Here is a 25,814-nt window from a genome sequence, read left to right as displayed (position 1 = left end):
GTACAGTGCTTTTAAGTGGCTTTAATGTTGTTTAACTTTTGCTGACATGAAAACGAAAATAAAGATCCGCAGCGCCACACAATTTTGTGAGAAACGCCTGAACCACTCAACGGCCTTTCAAAAGTGCCGTGTAGCAGCGCGACAACTCCTTTGAGTCGATAGAGTTGTGGCGTTTCGAAGGCCGTCGACTGGAAGGCCTTCCAAACGTGCTCGTGTGACACGGGTATTAGTTCGACTACTGCTTGACACCGGCAGCCAGAGAATCTTTATTCGACGCGACCTGTCCAAAAGGCTCGACCTGCCTTCCATCGGGACAGAAGACCTCTCTCTCTGGACGTTTGGCACTTCTAAGTGTTCTCGCCCTTACAGCTGTCGAAGCGTCAAGCTCGAACTTCATATATAGTCGGTTCGACTCCCGCAACGTCACCGTCGACGCGTTAGAGGTGCCGGAAGTCTGCACCGTGAAGACTCCAGCCATAGGACAAGATCTCCTCGCACAGTCGCGTGAACGCAAGATGCTTGTCGCAGATGCGAATCGACTGGGCGGTCGGTCGATACCGACAATCAGTGTCCTTATAGGATCCGATTACTATTGGCGCATAGTGACCGGAAGAATAGAACGTCTAAGGAGCGATCTATGCGCAGTTGAGACGGTCTTCGGTTGGCTGGTGCAAGGCGTCTACCCAGTAAGGCCCGCCAATGCAACTAATCCTAAGAAGTTTGGAGCGTTATCAACGTACGCAAACCTAAAGAAATTGTTCTGAAAACTGACGCTGGATTTCCTGTTCCACGTGAGCTTTGCTCAACGGCCTTTAACAACGCATTTTCGCTATCTTTTTCTGACGCTCTAATAGATACTTCACCGTCTGCACGTGCCTTTACGTTCCTTGAGATGGATCCGATTTCGATCGACGTTGATGGCATATACAATTTGATAAAAAACGCTAAACTTTCCTCATCGGCAGGTGTTCATAGCATAAATTACAAATTCCTTAAGAGTACTGTAGCGTATTCATCTGCTTTCTTGTCACATATCTTTACTCAGTCTTTGCAGAGTTCAACACTGCCGGACGACTGGAAGATGGTGAAGGTGATTCCAGTCCACAAGTCTGGTGATATTCATAACCCCCTAAACTATACCGGCCGATCTCCGTAACTTCCATTCCAGGCAAGTTATTAGAGGACATAATCTACTGCAACCTGATTAGTTGTCTCGAGTCTAATAACTTTTTTGCATCACAGCAGCATCGTTTTCGTAAAAATTATTCTTGTGAGACTCAATTATTAACCTTTACTAATGATTTGTCTTCCGCTTTAGATCGAGCTTCAGTTATTGACTGCATTTTCCTTGACTTCGCGAAAGCTTTTGATACCGTCTCACATCGACTAGTATTACTGAAACTTAGCGCACTCCATCTTAATTGTAGCTTGCTTAAATGGATTGAATGTGTTTTGCAGAATAGAACACAGTACGTTTCTGTTAATGATCATGACTCTAAATCCTGCAATGTAACATCCGGTGTTCCTCAGGGGTCAGTCCTAGGGCCTCTTCTTTTTCTAATTTATATTAATGACCTGCCTGATTCTGTTACTTCTAATATAAGGCTCTTTGCAGACGACTGCGTTCTGTACCACGTAATTTCTAATGAGTCTGACTCCTCCGTTCTTCAATCTCACCTAAATAAATTTTCTTCTTGGTGTGATACATGGCTTATGAAACTAAACATTAACAAATGTACAGCAATGGGGGTTTCTCGAAAAATTAACCCGTCCACTTCTCAGGGCTATGAACTTAACGGTTGCCCTCTTCAGTTCGTCGACAGCTACAAGTATCTAGGCGTCCGTATCACTAATAACCTGTCATGGCAGAAACATATCCACCATGTTATTAACGAAGCTAACAGTACCCTCGGTTTTCTTCGGCGGAATTTCCGCCTCACTCCCGTTCCATTGAACCTACTACTATATAAAACACTCGTGCGTTCTAAACTAGAGTACGCTTCACCCATATGGGACCCGTACACTCGCTCGTTAACGCAGGTCTTCGAATCGGTTCAGAACCGCTCAGCTAGGTTTATTCTCTCTAACTACTATCGCTTAGTCAGCGTTTCTCGCATGAAGCAACATCTTGACCTACCTCTCCTTTCTACTAGACGTCGAATTTCACGCTTATGCCTGTTTCATAAAATATAATCCATTAATAATGACCTAAAAATGACACTTCTTTCGCCTCCGAACCATTTGTCATCCCGTATTGATCATCAAATGAAGGTTGGGGTGCCTCATTGTTAAAACAATGCATACTTTGAAGCCTTCATCCAGAAAACAAGTCAGGACTTTAATCGCCTTCCCGCCTCCATCATCACTATCACAGATCATGATGTGTTAAGTCGGCTACCTGTGACCATGTGCTGCATCTTTAACTATTTTCATTTCTTTTTACATTGTCACTCCTCTCTGTAATGCCTGTACGGCCTTGAGAATAAATAAATGAAAAAAAAATGCCTTGCCTAATTGGAACTCCAGCGCATCTGCCCTATTCCTTGCGTGTGAGTGGAATGGGCAAGCCGCACGTGACATTGCTGACCCGACGGAGATGTGGCGACTCGATGCAATAGGGATCACCGACCCTCGGGATACCACCGGCGTTTGTGACCAAGCGGCACTGACTCAGTTCACACAGTACGAGCACAAGGAAGCTGGCCGTTACGTGATTCCTCTCATGATAAGGCACCAGGGAAGACTGACTAGCACCAATCGAAGCGTCGCCGAAAACCGGCTCAGACGCCAGCTTCAGCGCTTCGAAGGACAACAGGAGCTACTCCAGGAGTATGACCGCACCATCAGTGAGCTCTTCAAAGAAGGTCACGCCGAACGTGTCGACACCTCTCGAGAACCCTAAGCGACGGTTTACTACCTTCCTCACCATGCAGTCATCCGTCGGGAAGCTATCATTACGAAGTTACGTGTAGTGTTTGACGCCTCTTCCCATGAACGTGGCGAGTCATCGCTCAACGGTATCTTGGACAAAGCGGTAAAACTTGGTTCCGAGCTCTTGCAACTGCTTGTACAGTTCAGGATGAACCCAATTATATTGACAGCGGACATCCGGAAGGCTTTCCTTCAAATTTCAATTCGACCTGAAGACCGCGACACTCTTCGTTTTCTATGGGTCGACCGACGGCCCGGCGACGAGGGGAAAATACCGTCTATCGTCGAATGGCGAATGACTCGTGTGCCCTTCGGAGCGTCGTCTAGCCCTTTCCTTCTATCTGATACTTCGCAGCATCACTTCGAAATGTGGAAAAAGACTCAGCCAATAATACCTACACGTCTCAAGACATCATTCTACGTGGACGACCTCGTCATAGGAGCTTCCACTGAAGAAGAGGCCCTCGAAATCTACCGTGCTACATTGGCCATCTTAGCAGATGCAAGTATGGAGTTGAGAAAGTGGCGCTCAAACTCCAGCGTTCTTTGCCGTCAATTCCTCAAGGAAAACACTTCTCTCGACAGCATTGGAGAAGCCAAAGCAACAACAAAGTTGCTTGGCAAAGTATGGGACCGCGACGCTGACGATATCGTGCTTACCACCAAAGCCGTTTCCGAGTATGTCGCTGCGCACTCAGCCACGAAACGCACCATTCTGCAGTCCTTCGCAAGAGTCTATGAACCGTTAGGTCATAGGTTAGGCTTGTCATGGCTCCGTTCATCATTCGAGCGAAATTATTGTTCCAGCAGCTGTGGCGTAGGAACTCAATGTGGGACGAGCCATTACCGGAAGACGCTGTGAGACAGTGGGAAGGCTGGACAGCCGAACGCTCTCCTCGCTGCGAATTACACGCTGCGTCATCTGTCAAACTCCGCGACAGATTCCACCGTTTGAACTTCACCTGTTCTGCGATGCAAGCCCACTGGTGTAGCCGTCTACATGCGCTACGAGATAATTTAAGGTTCAGCTGCTCATGAGCAAGGGTCGCACCGCTGCCACGCCTAGAGCTGCTTGCGTGCCTGTTGGCTGCCAGGCTACCTCCGAGGAATTCCAGAAACATCCAGCTGTTTTGGAGCGACTCATCGATAGCCCTACACTGGATTGCTGCTGACGCGAAACGATGGGAGACTCTCGTGAGAAACCGTGTTCTGGAAATACAACGCTTGACTTCGGGGTATTCTTAGAGGCACTGCGCAGGCACCGATAACCCAGCATATTTGCTCACGCGTGGAATAGCAGCCCAGTTATGGACGCGCAAGTTTTTCTGGTGGACCGGTCCTACGTGGTTGTCACAGCCGCATTTGCAATGGCCTGCGAATATTTGTTCTGCTCCTTCCCCGGAGGCCCTTTCTAGCGAGAACAGTGAAGAGATATCCGCTTGCCCCACCGCAGTAGTGGCACCCTCTTCGCCCCCACACGAGCCACTGCTTGAGGTTGCAAGCTTTGGACGCCTCTCCCGATTACTGCGAGTAACGGCTTGGATCATGCGGTTTCGTCGGAACGCTTCGCAGAACACGCCATCTTGTGACGGACCACTTACGGCGTCAGAGTTGCACCAGGCGGAGATGCATTGGTTGAGGCTTGTCCAACACTCCGCATTCGCAATCGAAGTCACGGCATTGGAGGAAGGACAACGAGTTCCCAACACCTCCAGTGTGCTGACGCCACAGCCGCTTCTCGACCGTGACAGACTACTTCGTGTAGGAAACTGACTACAGCAGCTTAACGACCGAGAGGAATTGAAGCATCCGATCTTGCTTCCTGCAGATCACCGGTTCGCCGACCTCTTGGTTGATGCAACACACGTAAGACTCCTACATGGAGGAGTTCAACTCACACTCCTGGACCTTCGGGAACGCTTTTGGATCCTCAAGGAGCGTCGCACAGTGAAGCGCGTTCTGAAAGCCTGCTTAGCATGCCGCCGACGACGCCTACTTCCCGAAGCTGCCCCTGTAGCTCCCTTGCCAAGGGAAAGAATTAGTGAAGCAACACCGTTTAATGTGTTGGGAATTGACTTCTGTGGGCTACTCTATTGCCGTGCTGAATTACCATCTACTGTAAAAGCGTACATCGTTGTTTTTTCTTGTGCTGTGACGAGGGCAGTACACCTGGAGCTTGCCACAGATATGACAGCGCAAGCATTTTTGCTAGCCTTCAGACGCTTTGCAGCACGACGTGGCAGTCCTCCTATCGTGCACACTGACAACGCGAAAGCATTCCGCTGCAGCGCCAAGCATTTGTGCCCCCTTCTCGAAGACAACGTTCAAGACTATGCCAGTTCTCACCGAATCCAATGGCGCTTTATTGCTGAATGTGCGCCGTGGTGGGGAGGCTTCTGGGAGCGTGTAATCCGCACAATTAAGGATGCACTGAAGCGTTGCCTGGGACGGAGCAGCTTGAGTTACAACGAGCTGCTCACCGTGCTTGCTGAAGTTGAGGCGGCAGTTAACTGCCGTCCGCTCACCTACTTGGAGGATGACGTCACATCCACAGAAGTTCTGACGCCCTCACACTTCTTAGTCGGCAAGCGTCTCGTCACTTTGCCAACAGAACAAGAAAACCCTGCTCTTAATGCTGATGTGCCTGACCTTCGACGACGAGCTCGGCATCGGGAACAGCTTCTTCTACGGCTTTGGAAACGGAGGAAGAAAGGGTACCTCTTGCTCATATGCGCTGCTCACCACAGCAAGCCTGTGCCGTCATCGAACTTAAAGCCCGACGATGTTGTCGTCGTCGAGGACATAAACACTCCGCCCATGGCATGGAAGATGGGCCGCGTCATTAAGGCGTTTCAAGGAAGAGACGGTATTGCGCGGTTCTTCCTGATACTACTATCGAACGGCCAGCAAGTGCGACGTCCTATACAGCGGCTCTACCTCCTGGAGGCGCACACGTGCAACGCGGCCGTGGGAGTGTGATGAAAGCTGAAGACGACGAAGAGGAGAGAACGCGTGAGGCGAAGGCTCGCGCTAGCGCCATGTTTGACGAGTTGGTTCAATATACCGCAACCGACGGACGCGCAGTCGCTTCGTTCCTTACAATCAATAATCAGTAAATTCCGGAAAATTTTGGGGATTACTTGGCAGTGCTTAACCTACCCAAATACGTGGCCAATACCTTGCGATAGCCAATCAATAGCCAATCTATAGCTAATGTAATGAAGCAGAGGCGGGCTTGTGTATGTGCCGACTGAAGAGGAAGACGAAGCACAGTGCCGTGATCGCGAGTGAACCCCGTGCTACGAACAGTCCTTGCAGTGCCTGCATGTGCCTAGCGTTCTAGCAACGTTATCAACGACAATAAACCTCGTCGCATTTGGTGGAGTTTGCTGAGATCCTTCGACTTGTCCTGGAGCTCCGCACTCGCACCCTGCCAATATCAACACGATCGCCCTGCACTATGCCTAATCCCGCCACCTCGTTGCCTGCACCACCGGCTGCCACTGTCGTCTGCGCCGGCGTCCCTCGTCAACGCGACCCACCCATTTTCAATGGGACCGCCGATGCTCTTTCCTGTCCTGACTTTTTTCCGTTCTTGGTTGCGTCTAAACACTACGGAATAAGATGAACCAACTAGCCCAGCAACAAGTCCTGATACGAGACACGTCGTAGTTGGGGACTATCCTAACCACCTGTTTTTTTTTCCATGCACCCAATGCATGGTACACGGGCCTTCTTGCACTCCGCTTTACCGAAATGCGCCTCCCTAAAAAAGGGAAATAACGGTACGTCTTGCGCATTTGCCGGCGCATTGTACGTTTCGCATGCGCGCTCCGCGGCTTTGAAGGATCAAGATTCTGGGCAGAATCAAGAATTGCGCTGCCAGAGAGCTGATGTGTTCGTTTTAAATTGCCTCGGGGGGAGGGGGGGGGGGAGATGGAATGCATGTGTTAGTGAAACTTTTATTTATTTGTTTACAGCTAGGAAAGGTACTTTCGTGGCATGTTGCGGTGCCATTAATCATGCTCATATTTCAATGGGTTTCTTTATCGCTTCATTGCGCATGCGTGGTAAACTCCTTATATGGACGCCTCGGAGTGAAAGAAAAAATTGTATAAATTTTGCGCTTGTCCGTGTTAATACCCTCTCCTTGCCTGTCTTTGGTGCGTAATGTTTCCTTCGCTTTTTTTTCTGTTTACTTTTTCGTTCTTCAACCTTGCCAACCCCCCTTTTCTCTCTCACACACCTGGTCAGCGCTATGAAGGAAGCACTAGGATAATCGGCAGCGGTTGCAGGCACGGCGGACTGCGGGGGGGTCACTATTGTCCCCCTTGTCTCCCTCCGTCGCTGCCGCCCGAAGTTCGCGGTGTGTCTACGTCCTGAGGGGGAGAGTGCGGTGTTTACGCCGCTTTCTTCATTCACCCTTACCTCGTACCCTTTCCTTCTATGCATAGCTAGCATACTGACGGGTGGCGTGACTGCTTGCAGACTTGCCCGTACTTGTCAGCGCACTGGTATCATGAAAAAATGCTCGCTTGCGGTCGTCATTCCTACTGCACAGCCTACATCTTAAAATATGCAGCAAAGTTGCCGCGGAGTTTTACGAGTATTACAACTAATGAAACAAGAAAAAAAAAAGTCGGCGCTGGCGGCAACAGCCTTCGATTTGGGATCAACTCGGAAACGCAGGAACGTGAATCTTACAGCGGTGAGTGCATTTATTTTGCGCATGTTGCTAATTTTCTAAGGTGCTAGATGGAGTAAATTAGGAAATGGCGCATTGAGTTGTGTTTTACAAGCGAGATTGCTTCAATGAAGTAAATTTTAGGATACTACATGTTGCCTTGAAAATTATGTCCGGCTACCTAAGCCCTTTTTCTTGGCGCTTTAATTCCACGATTTGTGTGCATATTACTGTTCAAGTTTTACCATTTATTATAGCTTTGTTGCTTCCTTAACGTTGCAATTATTTTTCCATTCACGTTGCTCTGCACTGCATCGATTTGTCGATTTGGGACGGCCAGGAGCACGGTGTGTCATGGCGATTACAATGTTATGTTGCTTTTGCCTGCTATAATCTTGGGGCAGTGATGTGTGGATTATAAATTCAGGTCGACTAAAAATTTTAAACAGCTATTTATGTGTAATGATTACATTTCACATGTGATTATATATTTTCCAATGCCATTTATTTACACGAATATATTTCATATAACTGCTAGACCGTTGTCGAGCTCCCCGTAGTGGGGGAACGCAATTATTTCAGGAAAAAGCTGACAATTGAAAGTAAAATGGTGGTCTTCACTGCTACAAAATGCTGCTATCGCAGTAAGTGAGCGCAGAGCCAAAAGAATAATTTAAATGTGCTATCTTGTTTTATTTATTTTTTTGCCCACGTGAATTTAGGCCATGATACATTTATGGCGTATATCAACCAACGTTTACTGAACAGAAACGCTGTGAGCAGGATTGATAATTCTTTGATACTGTATTACGATGAATGCTATAAACTGCTGCCAACCCAAGCATTATCACGCGATATATTTTCTACTGAAACAGCCCTCACTAAGGTAGAGTGCCTGTAATTGCCTAACTTATTTTATTAACAGCCTTTGAACAGTGCCCAGCGTTGAACATGTGTTAATCCTTGTTTGTAAATTTCACCCAAATTCCAGGACTTTGATTTATCATGCTACGTCTGCTGCCTGATCCTGCTAGTCAATCCGAGGAACTGGTCTTGTTCTCACTGTTCTCGGTAAGTGTCATTTCCTGCAAGCGAACGCGGCAGTATTTTTTTTTTCTTTCCGTGCAATAAATTCCTATTTTCGCTAGTGCTTCCTGACGCAACTTGTCGAATTTCACATGTAAAATTTTGCACGAAGGCCGCATTGTATCTACACTATCTGAAACTAGGCATTTTATGCTGTAATAAGTTTTGTTGCACTTCTTTAATTTTGAAGTGCTACGTTGACTATGTGTGGGGTGTAAACAATGGTGACGGACGGATCCTGAGTATTTTGTTTGTTGTAAATCTTTTCTCGTAACATATTCTACGAAAGATGCCATATATGTTGGAATATTAAATAATGGTGCCTCAATTTTTTGCCACAAAATTTACTAACTCCTTCGAACTCTCTGCTCAAACTTCAGTTCCCCCCCCCCCTCCCTTCTACGGCATTCCCGGGGGTCAAGCGCCCCTCGCATCAGTCATCCCCACCAGCAACGCCATCGCCACCCCACCCGTCTGTCAAGAAAAGGTGCCCGGTCAAGTGTCTCCCCACCATCCGATCTCCCCCCCCCCCCCCTCCTTTTTTTACAAATGATATTTTTTTTAAACTACACACTGCCAGCTCCGAAGAATACCCGCTGAAGAAGAAGCCGAATGGACCCCGAAACATCGGGATAATAAATTATCTTATTTGGTTGGAGTCACTCTCAAAGTCCTAATTATTTTTCTAACCAGACAGGTAATTGTGTCGAAATGCTTAGCTTCAATTCTATTCTTGCAGTATGGTGATTTGCCAACAAGAAAACATTGCCACATACATTTGTCATTCCGTCATCTCTGATAATATAGCGCAAGGACCCATCACTTGCAATGTTACTTGACTACCTCGCCGCTCCGTCTGGTGTCCCTTCTACACGAGCACTGCGTCGCCAAGCAACCAACTTTCTGTACGAGACAACTTTCTATATCGCCGCAACTATAAGCCCGACGGTCGGAAATGGCTCCTTGCTATACCTTGTCATATGCGCTCTGACATCAGCGCGTCTATTCACGCTGATTCCCTAAGCGCTCATGCCGGCGTCCTCAAAACTTACACAAGGTTGCGTCAGCGCTATTATTGGCGAGACATGTACAACTTTGTGCAAAAGTACATTCAGTCTTGTACTACTTGCCAACAGGGCAAGACACCTGCACAGCGTTTAACAGGACCGTTGCAGCCCCTACCATGCCCGGCTCGTCCGTTCGTCGGCATCGACCTCTAGGCCCGCTTCCATGCAGCGAGTGTGGAAATCGGTGGATTATTGTCGGCGTACACCATCCTTCTCGCTACGCTGAGACTGTAGCTCTGCCGGCAGCGACCGCCCGTGAAAGTTGGTTTTATCATCATTCGCAATTTTGTTCTTCGTCACGGTGCTCCCCGAGAACTACTGAGTGATAGGGGCCTTGTCTTCTTGTCGGTAGGCATCCAAGCCCTTCTGGCCGAGTACAGGATCATTCACCGAAAATCAACCGCCTACCATCCCCAAACCAATGGTCTGACCGAACGGTTCAATATCACACTTGGCGACATGTTGCAGATGTATATTTCATCCGATCACTCCAACTGGGACACCGTACTCCCCTTTATCACGTTCGCACACAACACCGCGACGCAAGCGACTACCGGCTTTCCTCTTTTTTCCTCGTGTATGGCCGTGAGCCTTCATGCCCTTTGGACACCATACTGCCGTACCATCCTGACGCTGCAGAGTACACTCTGCTTTCCGAAGTCGCCAAGTCGCTGGAGATTGCGATCAGCTGGCACGTTCCCTCACTAGCGAGACTCAAGAACGTCAAAAGACACGACATCCCCATACTCATCCACCACCACCCAGCTTTGCTCCCGGTTCGCTTGTTTGGCTTTGGATACCAGCCCACATTCCTGGCCTCTCTTCCAAACTCCTGACGCGTTATCACGGTCCGTACCGTATCATCGATGCCCCTTCACCGGTCAACTACATCGTTGAGCCGCTCACAGTGTCACCATACCTGCGTAATCGTGGGCGAGATACAGTACATGTCAACCCCCTGAAACCGTATTACGACCCACTCATCTTCTCTGCGCCCTGAGTCGCCAGGATGGCTACGCTTCGCTCCCGGGGCATTGTAATGAAGCAGAGGTGCTCCTGTGTATGTGCCGACTGAAGAGGAAGACGAAGAGGTGCCGTGGTCGCGAGTGAACCCCGGGCTACGAACAGCCCTTGCAGTGCCTTCCTGTACCTAGCGTTCCAGCAACGTTATCAACCACAATAAACCTCGCCGCACTAATAGATAATCGACAAATAATAAATTCTGGGAAATGCTGGGGATGACTTGGTGGTGCTTAGCCTAGCCCAAATACGTGGCCAGTACCTTGCAATAGCCAATCAATAGCTGATTGATAATCCATCAATAATCAATAAATTCCAGAAAATGCTGTGGAAGAGTTGGTAGTGCTTAGCCTAGCCCAAATACCTGGCCAATACCTTGCGATAGCCTATCGATGGCCAATCAGTAGCTAATTGTTAACTGATCAATTATAAATAAATTCCGAAAAATGCTGGGGATGACTTGGTACTGCTTAGAGATGCAAAATTTCCGTAAATTTTGAGCAATCGGAAAAAAACTGTTTTTGTCACGTTTTTTTCCCGAAATTTTGGAAAGAATGGAAAAGAACAAATTTTCTTGAGCGTAGGGTCAATAGTTTATTGCCAAATGTCAAAAGCCATAACTCTCATTATGTAAATAACAGAAGTGAAATGCTATCTTCTTTTTCACAAACGAATGCAGGGTTTAACAAATCGAAGACAATCCAGAAGCATCACCGCAACGCGTTCAGTTCTCCGTGAACGGGTGCGGCTTCTTAGAACTGTTACGGCAGCTAGAAAAAAAACAAAAAAAAAAAAACACTGAAATGTCTCTTCTGTGGCTATTTCGTCGTGGCTTCGACTATGGAAACAAGGATCAAGATGTCTCCCCGACCGTAAAGTGCATCCACACGTCGGAAATTGGCCGTACCATTGCAGAATCTGCTTCCACACGGCTTCATATGTGGACTTCCGCCACAGGTTACACAAGTGCACGAGGCAAAGTCAAAATTGAACAATAACGGGCACCAAAACATGAGAAACCGCACCCGAATGACAAAGCCACGCTGACGCGGACATTATGTAATATCGATGGCCAGTGGTCAGCCGTCGTTTGGTGTTTCGGTACCATGTGCGACGTTTCGGTTTCGCTTTCTACATTTCGCTTTCACGTTCAACGCTGGGTGCTGCCTAAGATTTATTTCTGTACGTTCTTCCCCGTGGAAATTTTGGCCAATTTTTCCAACTGCACCGAAAAAAAAACGGGAAAAAAGCTGTTTTTTCTGGAATTTTCCCGTTTTTTCCCAAAATTCGCATCTCTAGTAGTGCTTAGCCTAGCCCAAATAAGTGGCCAATACCTTGTGATAGCCAATCAATAGCTATCGATAACCGACAAATAATCAATAAATTCCTGCAAATTATGGGGATGACTTGGTAGTGCTTAACCTAGCCCAAATACGTGGCCGATACCTTGCGATAGCCAATCAATAAGCTCATCGATAATCGATCAATAATCAATAAATTCGGGGAAATGCTGGGGATGACTTGGTGGTGCTTAGCCTAACCCAAATACGTGGCCAATACCTTGCGATAGCCAATCCATAGCCAATCAATAGCTAATTGATAATCCATCAATAATCAATAAATTCCAGGAAATGATGGAGATGACTTGGTAGTGCTTAGTCTAGCCCTAATGCGTGGCCAGTACCTTGCGATAGCCCATCGATAGCCAATCAATAGCTCATCAATAACCGATAAATAATAAATTCCGAGAAATGCTTCGGATGACTTAGTAGTCTTTCAGCATCATCATCATCATCATCAGCCTATATTTATGTCCACTGCAGGACGAAGGCACACACTGAGATCACACTCCCTGTGATCTACAATTACCTCTGTGTTGCGCTAGCTGATTCCAACTTGTGCCTGCAAATTTCCTAACTTCATCACGCCACCTATACCTGGCGACAACTTTCTGTGTCAGCACGGCCAAGGCTGCGGAGCCGAAGCACGTAGCCTTGGCCGTGCTGCCACAGAAAGTTATCGCCAGGTATAGTTTTCTGCCATCCTCGACTGCACTTCCCTTCTCTTGGTACCCGTTCTGTAACTATAATGGTGCACCGGTTATCCATCCTACGGATTACATGGCTTGCACAGCTCCATCTTTTCTACTTAATGTCGACTAGAATATCGGCTATCCCCGTTTGTCCTCTGATCCACACCGCTATCTTCCTGTCTTTTAACATTAGACCTCACATTTTTCGTTCCATCGCTCTTTGTGCAGTCATTAACTTGTTCTCAAGCTTCTTTGTTAACCTCCAAGTTTCTGCCCCATATGGTAGTGCTTAGGCGAACCCAAATACGTGGCCAATACCTTTCCATAGCCAATCTATAGCCAATCAATAGGTAATCGACAATCAATCGATAATCAATAAATTCCGGTAAATGCTGGGGATGACTTGATAGTGCTTAGCCTAGCCCAAAAGCCAGGACTAGCTATTTGCCCATCAGCTCCGCTGTCTCTTTAGCATTGCGCCTCTAGTGTAAGCTACGCTAATTTTTTTCTTGCCAGCTACAATTGCAATGCTACAATTCGTTTATGACACGAAATAGTTACCAGTGCGGTCAAATTATCTCGAACGTGTGCCTGTTCTGAAAAGTAGCGCCTAGTACACTCGCACTCGGCTACTGGCGAGATCGGCCGGAAGCCGCAATGTGATGTAAGAACATTTCGCAGGTAGACAGCACACACCGACTGTCTGAGCGAGGCTGCTCGCTTAGCTTGCACGCTTGCCCTTCGCATCGACTGCGTCGAGTAATCCAATTGTACTTAATTACGAGTAACCTAAGTGTACAGCGTTAATCGTCTTGGCAAAAATAAGCGCACTTCGACGAGCTCGGACTGAATCGCAAGAGCCGTCGGCCGTGGCGTCCGCCGAGCTATGCCTACTGGCCCTATCGTTGGCTATCAGCGGAGCCGTCAGTGAACAATACACCGTTGTGACGTGTTTTGGCGGTCGCAAAGGCATAATTTTAGTGACCGTGTTCGCGTAAAGAGAAGCCGCATTGCTCAAAGTTGTTTATTTTGTATTTCTTGATGAGGATATGAAGTCTTCCGAGGGTACAAGCTTGGGCGCAGGATCTGGGCGGAGCTTACGCGCCTATTGCTCATTCAGATGCACGTCCAGTGTGCCCCGAATCGTCAATGCCGCATGCCGGAGCATGCAGCGCCGCACGTGGGATCGGATGCCGAATCGTACCATGTGTCTCCTGCTTAAAGCGCGGCCCCTCCACCTGTCCATCCTCCCCCGGAGCCTTCCGGCTCGGCGGGAGCGCATGGCCGCAATAAAACGCGGCCCCTCCACCTGTCCATCCTCCCCCCGGAGCCTTCCGGCCCGGCGGGAGCGCATGGCCGCAATAAAGCGCGGCCCCTCCACCTGTCCATCCTCCCCCCGGAGCCTTCCGGCCCGGCGGGAGCGCATGGCCGCAATAAAGCGCGGCCCCTCCACCTGTCCATCCTCCCCCCGGAGCCTTCCGGCCCGGCGGGAGCGCATGGCCGCAATAAAGCGCGGCCTCTCCACCTGTCCATCCTCCCCCCGGAGCCTTCCGGCCCGGCGGGAGCGCATGGCCACAATAAAGCGCGGCCCCTCCACCTGTCCATCCTCCCCCCGGAGCCTTCCAGCCCGGCGGGAGCGCATGGTCGCAATAAAGCGTGGCCCCTCCACCTCTCTACCCTCCCTCCGAAGCCTTCCGGCCCAGCGGAAGCGCATGGTCGCAATAAAGCGTGGCCCCTCCACCTCTCTACCCTCCCTCCGAAGCCTTCCGGCCCAGCGGAAGCGCATGGCCGCAATAAAGCGCGGCCCCTCCACCTGTCCATCCTCCCCCCGGAGCCTTCCGGCCCGGCGGGAGCGCATGGCCGCAATAAAGCGCGGCCTCTCCACCTGTCCATCCTCCCCCCGGAGCCTTCCGGCCCGGCGGGAGCGCATGGCCACAATAAAGCGCGGCCCCTCCACCTGTCCATCCTCCCCCCGGAGCCTTCCGGCCCAGCGGAAGCGCATGGCCGCAATAAAGCGCGGCCCCTCCACCTGTCCATCCTCCCCCCGGAGCCTTCCGGCCCGGCGGGAGCACATGGCCGCAACAAAGCGCGGCCCCTCCACCTCTCTACCCTCCCTCCGAAGCGTTGTGCGTGACTGGAAGACTGCGCGCTTCCCGCTTCCCGCCCTTGTGTGAGCGAGCCACGATTGCCGGCTCACCGTTACATGCTTTCGCTCGCACATGCGACATACGACACGCGGCGACGATTTTATCGACCGTGGACTTTATACGGAACCTCACGGCGACGACATCCATATTTCAACTTTTGCAGAAGTTGAGCGCTTAATGTTTGAAGCATGACTACGGATTCTTTGTCATTGGAGGCCAGATTGACAGGCACGTAAGTGACCTTTTGCTCACTCTCTTTAATTTAGGCGTTGGACATTGAAGTGACGTGCCTTCTCAAGTATTTGCTGCATTTCGGGTGACTTCTACATTGCCTTGACAGATGCCCTCGCTTCAAACTGCGGAAGCATCTCCCAAATTTAATGAGCATGTTTTAGTGCGAAAGCTCTACTACGCCATGTCTCGCAAGGTCATTCATCGCGTCGCAATGACCTTGAGCCGCCGGAGCGCGAGCCGCCGGAGCGCAAGTGTGGCAGGTGTGACGTCCAGCCACGTTATCCGCTGCGGAGAGGCGTCGCAGCTGCACTCGCTTGGAGCCTCGCCGCTGCGGTACCACGTGCCTAGACGAGGATTTAACGGCTACTTCGCCGGCGCTTGGTCAGGCTTGGTCGCTCAGTCTGGCCATGCATGGCGCGCCATCTGTGCGTGCGCTTCAGCACAAGTGCCAGGCTGAATCCAATCATCCAATAGATATAGCTAGGCGGCAGGCTGCGAAATCTCACGCAAAGGTATAGTTGGCTGCTGAAACACCGAAGAAAAGGGAGGCCAGATTAGCACGTTATAGAGAAGTTTACCAAGCGCCGAAGCGTGCAATAATGAAACACTCTGAGCACAATTTTTGGAAAATCAAGCCAAACAGACCTTTCGCTTATCACATTTCGCTCGTGATAACTAGGTTGACAAGAGTTAAAGCACCGGCATTTTTGTTTTCAGGGGGGGGGGGGGGGGTGTGCTCAGTTGCGTGGAGTCACAGTTTTGGGAGTTGTGCTCTGCGAAGTTCTGCTAAATGTTATTGCTTGAGCCCATTTACTTACTTTCTCATGGTAGCTGCGGTAACGTATTTAGTGTAATGGAGCTCTTATGTAAGGTCAGTGGCTTAGCAGCGCTTCTTTCACATCCATGCGCCTTGGTTTCGGCTACAGCCTCCCTGCAATCCAGTTGTCCATAAAAGAATGTCAGGTGAGACTGCAGTTCTTGTTCAGGCAGACTGGCCCCTTGAGATTCGTTCCTGGCTGATGTTGACTTGTGACTTTCATGAAACTGAAGGACCAGGCTTTTAGGTACAACTCAAAGAAGAACGTGGCGCAGAATCGAGCAGTAAATGTCGGGACTTGTACCAATTGCTTTGAAGCTTTCGATGTGCACTTGAACCTTAATTTGTCGTATAGTTCGCGCAGATGACGCACATCGGACATATAAAAAAATTGTCGCAGTTTCACCCGAAAGGCGAAGCATCAATTGCGAGAGCAAATTAGTAGAGAGCTATACGGAGTAAGGATAGCAGTTTTATCAGCTGTATAAACTTGGACATGCAGCAGCACCAGCCACGCGCAGAACTGTTGTCGACGCCGTCGGCGTTTTGCCCGCGTTCGCACTGTGATGATTTGGTCTTCCTAAGTCAACGAGGGGTTGTTTACCCAGGAATGTATTTGTACTTGCCTGGTTCGAATTATTGTGGCCACCACTGAGACTAATTCACAGTGGGGAAAAGAAACAACGAAGCCGATTGTTAACAAGACATGAACATATAATTAACACAAACTGTCACACACAAACTAACTAACCAAGGTACTAAGACTAATATAAAAGTTGATGCACTTTTAAATGTTCTCTCATAATAAATAATTATATACAACAGTAAAGTTCGTGACCGGTCACAATTACTTGGCATGTGTCGGTGTGGCTGTACGGGGCGGCGTAGCGACGGCCAGTCAGTTGCAGGGCGTCGGTCGCGTGAAGATAAGACGATAAGACACTACTTGCGTCTTGAGGATCGTCCGCAGCTCGCCCAAGAAGTCGCAGGAGGAAAGTAGGAAGGGCTTGCCTTCAGCACCATGTCACTGCAGGACCCATGGGCACCAAAGGCTGGAACAGAGGCCGGATCGTCGCTGAAGTCATGAAACTCGGGCCCGCAACCCGACAGCTTCGCTTCTCCACCCGGCGCTCCTGAAGACTCGGACCCACAGTCCGACAGCCTCGCTTCTCCGCCCGGTGCTCTTCAGGTTCGGAGCCCGACAACCTTGCTTCGTCCCTCCGTGCACCGGCCTTCTTCTCCCTCTTCCAGCAATCGTATGTCTTCGCTGTTAATTGGCCGAGGGGCCGCGTCAGGCGAGCACGCGCCGAATCCCGCCATTCTTTTTCTTCTTTTATGGTCACTGGCCGTCGGCCGCACCAGACACGCGCACATAAGTCTTTGTATATGACACGCACCGAACGTGCGCGGCGTTGGTGACTGTTGCCGGTGCCTCTGGGGGCGGCTCGGAGGTTTTCGACGAGATCATAATGGGACACTCGTCGAGCATCGTCGGAAATCTTACCCACTTTCTCGCATCGCAACGTTTTTATATAAATACGCATTTGGTGCCGCAGCTAAACGTCGCCTCCCCTCCCTACCTCCCGTCCCCCCACGGCCTTTCGCGCGATGGAAAAAGTCGCGTTTGCTCTCTATATATGGACAGGAGGAAAGAGACGCTTAATTCTGCAGCCCTACAGGGAGCACGGCGCAGAGCGCGCGTTTGCTCTCCGACGTGCGTTCGCTCCCAGTGAAAGCGCGCGTCCCTCGCCCCCTTGCACTCGCACATACAGCGTCCGGAGCGCGGCGACGATTTCATCGCCGTTGACGTCATACGGAACCTCACGGCGATGGCGACGACGACACCGACGGCAGAAATCCGCTTTGGAGTGTCCATATAATCGCTATCGCAATAAAACACGGCTGCAAGTCAAGCAGGCTTTGTAGATGATCTTGCACTATCATTTGGTCGTCGCTGAATCTTTTCCGGACACCTTCACTCGCGTTCTTATAACCTTCTTCCGTGGCCTACAGCCCAGAAATAGCCGTCGCAGCTAACCCAGTACGAGTAAGCTCAGGTAGGTGAACTTGGGGGATATTGTCAAGTCATCGTTCTCGTAAACTGGATCGAAATTTGCGCCATGATTGGCGATTCCCATCGAATTTCACTAGCCCCAACTGTGGCAACCTTGACTTCCCATGGTTCGCAGTGTTGTTCATTAGTCGGGCAGACGATTGCGACGCGTAATGTCATTGCCGTGTTTGTGGCTTAATCTACGTAGCCTGCAGAGTCACTTCTTTCTTTAGATATTAGCTCGTCCAGGGTCTCTAGTATATTGCGTCATCGAGATTCTGCGCTTGCGAATACACTGCTCCAACCAGTCCGAGAAAAACACGTGCCTCTGCAGCCGAAATTGTATATTCCTGTAATGTGCAATCCGCCTCTCTCCTAGTACTGTTCAGTTGCAAGTGGAGACTCTACCCTCGTTAGAGCAGCCGTTCTATGGTGCTAGCTGGAGGCCTTGTCGCCAAGCTCAACAGAAACGATTCTCTTTACAGGTAGTAATGGGCTACGCGCATCAGTAGAAGCTTGGCTTTGTGATGAGAAAGGTACCGGGTTTCCGGCGCTATTTGGTGGACCTTCGCGAGGTTTCCCTCGTAGCGCTAAGCCGCGATAGAAACAGACACTTCTGGCCGTGAAGATAATTTAAGGGAACTCGGTCGGTGCGCGCGTGGCATACAGCAGATCGTAAAAATGGAGCAAAAGTGGTGATAACGATTGCGCGGCCGTCCGCAAAGGATGTCGTTCCAACAAGCCGTGTCAAGTTCTGGCCTAGTTTATATGTTTTGCGGGCTTTCTTCAGGGCCCAAAATAACGAGCCACGTAAGATATAACGGCATGAAATCAACCTTACTATGGATTTTCTAGCATGCTCTACAACCTTTCGAATATAAATTGTGTCGCAATGCAATTACTTAATATTTCTCATATTTAAACACAACAAATTCCCTGACTAATACAAGTTAAAAATAGCATGAGTAATTTAGAACGATTATGTGCCGTTATATTCACTTGCACAAAATGTACTATTCCGTTTTGAATGATTGGTTCTAGTCGCGTGATCCACCCGGTACACACCGCTGAAGAGGAGTCGTAGGGTGTACTGTAATCATCTTCGCCGTAAATGAAATATAACATGATTGCATGATTGCTGTTGTAGTTGTAGCCTTCAAACGTGGATCATAGTGACGAGGCATTTTGAACATATAAAGACAACTGATGACGGCAAGAACGAAGAACAAGGAAATACAAGAAAAACACTTCACGTGACAGCCTGAATTTGTTCTTGTTATCTGCACAAAGAATGATGAAACTGCGGTGACCAATTCAGACATTTTGTAGCGTTAGCTACACTGGCCTAGCCAAGCCCGTTTCGCGCGGCACATCAAGAGCCGTGCTGCGCATGCGCAAGGCTCAGTGATGTCACACGGCTTGCGCACCGGAGCCACCGGAGCCGGCACCTCTCGCGCACTCCGCCGCCGCCGCGCGCGACTCACCGCCGCCGGTCTGCGCATTCCAGAGGAGTGACGTCGTAGCCGTGGTAGACGCACTGGCGCCGGCGAGCGCTCGCTGTGCACTCGCCGTCTGACACTGCGCTGGAGCCGCTGCGCTTCTGACTGGCGTTTGCCAGTGTGGTATAGCCATGGAGAAGGAGAGCGCAAATGCTGCTCAACAGCGCAGAAGAACGGAGAAGCTTGACTCATCGGATCCCGAAGTAGTTGCCTGGCAATTAGCGGTTGAGCGTAGGAGACAACCAGGAAAGCTAAGAATAATCAGCTGAACCTTTGCTAACGCTACGTATATCCTGGCATAGCCGAGCTAAGCCACTGCAACTTTTTTTCTATTATTTTCACATCGGCTACCGTATTGTATATACGCATAAGGATTCTAAACAAGAACAGGAAAGCATGCTATGAAGCACTGCCACCATCTGGCTATCGGCTGCACAGGCAAGGTAACGAGGGTTGCGCTTCTGGAAAGGCGGATAGAACATTTAAGCCCAGCGACCTACGCACCTCCGTAGTTCACTAAAAACTATACACTATGAGAGCTTAGGAGGCAATTTACCTTGTAAAAGTAGCAACAGTGCGTCGACCTCTTCGTATTAGCTGCTGGAACGCGTCTATTTTAATCAAATGCCGACTCGAAGATGATGATTGTCTCAAATGTTGTGGCGCATACCCACCAGCGGTTATTGCACAAGAATCTGGTGGCCTTTAGAGAGGCATGAGCAATTTTTCTTTGAACAAATGATAGCACGCTCCATAGCAGTGCTTTTCGGAGCAGTCGACCGCATATGTTGTCAGTGGTTCTTCACACTAAAGAGCTTTTACGAAATTTTGCGTTAGAGAGAATCGCTAGTAGAGCACTGCACGGGCTCGGGCTTACCCGAAAGCCCGGGCCGGGCCGGGTACAGCAGTTTTTTCACGGGCTCGGGCCGGGCTCGTGCACGGCGTATGCTTTTTGACCCGGGCCTGGGCCGGGCTCGGGTTTTTTGACGCGGGCCCGGGCCAGGCTCGGGCTTTCTGGTGGTGCGCATGTAACGTGCAGCGAGTTATTCTCGGGCGTCTCAACTTTGAAAAACATGTAATTTTCGGTCTCTGGCCGGGTTCGGGCCGGTTTGGAGCCGGGCTCGGGCCGGGTTCGGGCCTAAGGTAAAGGGGTGGCGGGCCGGGCCGGCCGGGTAACGTAGATTATTTCTGGGCCCGGGCCGGGCCCGAGTCTCGCCATAAAAGTTTTGATCGGGCTCGGGCGGGCAGCCCAACGTAAAAACGGGCCCGGGCCGGGCCCGGGCTGAAAAAATCGGCCCGTGCCGTGCTCTAATCGCTAGTGGTGTTGTTTTGAGAGGAAGCAGAACAGAATATCGATGTCACAAGATGGTACCTATGAATCCTGGCGAAGATTTGAACGCCGATGTCGGAACGAAGACACACACACAAGGAAAAAGAGTAAAAGAAAAGGCTTATTTTTATTTATTTAAATGATCTCAATGCCATTGGTGCGTTACAGAGAGGAGTGGGGTTACAAGTTCAAAATGGCAGTCTTGAATGATGCTTGCTCAGGGTAGCTGGCGACGGAGGTGGGAAAGCGATTCCACTCGGATGATGTCTTCGGCACGTAGGAGTGGAAGTACATGTAGGTGTGGCAGAACGGCTCTTGAACTTTCAAGTTATATTCAACGCGGGATGAAAGGTAACAAGGTGGCAAGAACAATGTGCATTTAGGCTCAGGATTCGTAAAGAAGATTTTATGAAAGAGACATAAGCGGGCCTGTTTCCTTCTGATAGAAAGGTTAGGGAGGTCTAGAGAATGTTTTATGAAAGTGATACTGGCGGTGCGAGCATAATTAGAAATAATGAACCGAGCTGAAAGATTTTGAATGGCTTCTAGTGCGTTTACAAGTGCAGAAGAGTGAGCTAGCATCCCGGATTGAAGAAGCGTACTCGAGTTTAGATCTGACTAAAGTTTTGTATAGCAGAAGTTTTAAGGAAACTGGAGCCAAAGCAAGGTTACACCGCAAAAAAAAAAAAAAAAAACCAAGAGTGCGGTTCGCATTCTTAATCGCGTAATTCCATGATATTCCATGATAAATTGTTATCTATGAGGACACCTAGGTATTTATATGTATTGATAAATGACAGCTGAAAGTTATTAAGCAGATACCGTTAGCAGATACGTGCGTGGTTTTGTTAGATAAGAAGCATTTAATCCACTGCAATCAATTCGAGTCAATATTTAGCATGCTTAGTTGTAGAAAAACATCGCCGCTGGCTGGCACGAGTACGGCCCCATGGCGGTGTGGGCATTTATTAGTTATTACAGTTAGCACGAGTTAAGTTGTCGGCTCAGTTTGAGCGCTGAATTAAATTTTATGCGTAAGTGTCAAATGACCCATTGAGCGAAATGCAGCTCCACTAACGTGAAACCTCGGGAGGTGCGAATCATGCTGTGATGCACCGCTAATGGGCTCAGACTGACTTAAGCAATGGATCATAACCCCGTAAATGCGGCCTCCCTATTACGACGACAGAAGAGAAGTAAAATTCTACGCTGCAATGATGAGTGACAACGCAGTCAGCTGTGGAAGATGACGACGACGACGAACGCAGAAGCAGTGGCATGAGCGCGTGCCAAGCGCGAACACGAGCCGCTTGCTTACCGTGACTACGACGACGACAGGAGACGCCGACAGCCCGAGTGCATAAGGTGCTTCGCACCTAAAAATCAAACGGTGAGAAACGGTGTCGAAGGGTTTTTGGAAATCAAGGCAAATACAGTCGATAATAGAACCAGTGTTGGATGCTGAAAATAGATCGTTAGTGAAGAGATGTAGTTTAGTTTCCCATGAGTAGAATTTCCTAAAACCATGCTGACTGTTGTGAAAGAAGTTATTGTGTTCGAGAAATGCGATTAGATTAGAAAAGATAACCTGTTCCAGAAGCTTACACGGGATACTATAGTGCCAAAGTGATGGGTCTGTAATTTGAAGGATCAGATGAGTCACCTGGTTTTTGTAGCGTTAGCTACACTGGCCTAGCCACGCCCATTTCGCGCGGCACATCAAGAGCCGTGCTGCGCATGCGCAAGGCTCAGTGATGTCACACGGCTTGCGCACCGGAGCCACCGGAGCCGGCACCTCTCGCGCACTCCGCCGCCGCCGCGCGCGACTCACCGCCGCCGGTCTGCGCATTCCAGAGGAGTGACGTCGTAGCCGTGGTAGACGCACTGTCGCCGGCGCGCGCTCGCTGTGCAGTCGCCGTCTGACACTGCGCTGGAGCCGCTGCGCTTCTGACTGGCGTTTGCCAGTGTGGTATAGCCATGGAGAAGGAGAGCGCAAATGTTGCTCAACAACGCAGAAGAACGGAGAAGCTTGACTCATCGGATCCCGAAGTAGTTGCCTGGCAATTAGCGTTTGAGCGTAGGAGGAATGAACAGAAGAAGGCTAAACGTGCTGCGGAGACACTGGAGCAAAGGGACGAATGTCTAGCAAAGCGGCGTCGCCAGGAGGCTGAGCGACGTGCCCGACCACCCCTGCAGCAACAACAAAACGCCGTCGATGACGTCAAGGCTCGCCGATTGACTGAATATACTGTGAAACTCAGCGAAAGCGCCAGTGCGACTCGGACCTTCCAGACGGACTTCGTAAACAATCCGTTTGGATATGTGTGCGACGTGTGCGAAAGACTATGGCACATGAAAGACTTGACGCCGCTGAGTAGTGCCATGCGTGAAACGTTGAGTTTAGCGGCATCTATGTCAGGAATGGGATTGCTGCCAGTGAACTGCCAAACGTAGCGGTGCCTAAGGGTGAAGCCTGTGCCGTTCAGCTTGACGAAAGTGGTGTGATAATCGAAGCCGTGTATGTGCCACCGAACAATTCCGTTAAAGACACTATAGACGTAGTGGCTACGTGTATACCTAGTCGGGCGGCAAGTGAACTGTGTGTGGTGGCTGGCGACTTCAATCGTGCTCCAGACTCTCTTTGTGTTCCTTTGAAGGACAAGTTTAACCTCGACTTAGCCAGTCTTCCAACTGCACAGACGACCCAATGGGGAAGCACCATTGATCTTGTCTATCAGAGACAGACAGACAACTCCAAATACTGTGTTGGGGCCATAGAGACAGCAGCGTGTTACTTCACTGATCACCGAGCCGTCTTTGTGGCAATAGAGAAGCAACGTGACGTTGAGCAAAAATAAATATACATGTGCCACATAATACGTATACCGCGTGTGTGTCATTGGAGCAGCAGTAAGCATGACAATCAAGCTAATCCTTGACAATCTAGACAACCAGGTAAGTTAAGAATAATCACAAGTATTGTGAGACGACGCCCGGGACGAAGGCAGAGCTCTTATATTGACACACAGCGCGAGACAGCCCAAGAACACCAACCCAACAAAATGATGATGATTATGAGGATGGGTATATACACATGAAGACGATGATGAACTGCACAGTTAGCGCTCACAGTATTAATAAAACACTTAAATATGTCTTATATGCAGATGATACGACACTATTAGTTCGTTCGCAGAACTCACAACTAGTGATAAAACGATGTTGTCAAAAGTCTTAGCAAGTTGTGCAATTTGAATTCGTTACAAATAAATGTAAACAAAAAAAAAAGCTATCGTATTCTCACTACCCCAAATAAATTTCTCACTAACAGACACCCTAGTTCTGGATAATTCCGCCATAGAGATTGTTACTGACACTGTCAGAACTCTTGGAGATTACTTTCATAAAAATTTGTCGTGGTATATACGCATCTCACGGCCCGCATTTCCAAAACCGTAGGTGTCTTCGCAAAATCACAATTTTTACTTCCGAGTAGTGTCAAACTACAGCTGTATCCCGCATTATCTTCCTCTCAAATGAGCTACTCTTTTTTTGTTTGGGGCACCACGTCACTAACAAACATAAATATTTTACACGTACTGCAAAAGAAAGCTGTCCGCCATATAGTTGGAGAACACTACAGAGAACACACAGGACCGCTATTTACACGGTTTTGCGTAGTTCCTGCTCACAACTTCTACGCATACAATTTAGCCCTCAGATACAAACAATGCCTTAAATTTTCTGATGGAACATTACGTACATTAGCTGAACTTAAGGAAAAAACTCACCCTTACCCTTTCCGTAATACTGAAAAGTGGATTATTCCATACACTCGATTAAATATCAGTGAGCAGCTGCTTTGATTGAACTACTTGATTGAACATGATATATTCATTGAATCTACGAGTAAGAAAACACAAAGAAAAATTTTTGTATCCGTTGAGTAGTGCACATCTGTGAAAAATATACGTTTCTTCTCTTTAAATTTTATATATGTTTCTATAGTGTAATGAAACTGTGTAATAGTGAAATGAAGAATATTTAATGTTTCTCTTGTTTCAGAAATGTAATTTATGGTGTTTCGTGTTTTTTTTCTTTTGTGTGTATGCATACTAAGCCTTTTTTATATACATATGAAACAAAAGGACACAGGATGCTTTGTTACCGTCATTACGCATAATGAGTGTTTCTTTCTTTGGTGTTCCACATCAACTGCTTTGCTATATGCCTTGTAAAGGGGGCACGTCAAGTGAACAGAGTTTCACTTTTTGCTCGGGCATCCTCCATTTTTTTATATCTCAAGAAAAATGTAATAAACTTGAATTGAATTGAATGACGATAGGCACCATCTTTTACCGGCAATATCTGATCGCAGCTGCACTAGCTTAGAACATGTGCTGATGCGCCTCAAGTATCGGTCATTCTTTCTGGCGTCAGCGAAATCGTCAGCGAAAACACGAAAAAGAGTCACTGGTATTTTGTTTACATCACCTTAGTTAACATTCAACGCTGGTATGATTTCGTTTTTACAAGATGGCGCCACAAAAATTGAGTTAGTGATGAACTTGATACTAAAAGTAACTGCAATTATCTTATGTAAATGCAAGAAGTCGCATATTTCTCAGCCTACCTAACGAAATAGTTGTTGCTTTTTTTGCAGCAATCAGAAACCTAGATTTGTATCAAAAGAAGATACAGTTCACCACCCTACTTTGTTACTGAAATGTTTGAGAAGTATATCAAAATATTGTGAATTACTCCTGGACTCTTGAAAGGCATTTGATGGCATTGACCACGAGATTCTTCACGTTAAATTAGATTCAATGGGTATAACAGGTAATTCTTTACTACTATTATGCTTACTACTATTACTTACGAAACAGATATCAGGTTATTAGTGTTTTCGATGCT

Source organism: Dermacentor silvarum, chromosome 6 (assembly GCF_013339745.2).
Source record: "Dermacentor silvarum isolate Dsil-2018 chromosome 6, BIME_Dsil_1.4, whole genome shotgun sequence".
In the NCBI taxonomy this organism is placed as follows: Eukaryota; Metazoa; Arthropoda; class Arachnida; order Ixodida; family Ixodidae; genus Dermacentor; species Dermacentor silvarum.
The sequence above is the reverse complement of the archived record's forward strand: the minus strand, read 5'-3'. Positions refer to the sequence as shown.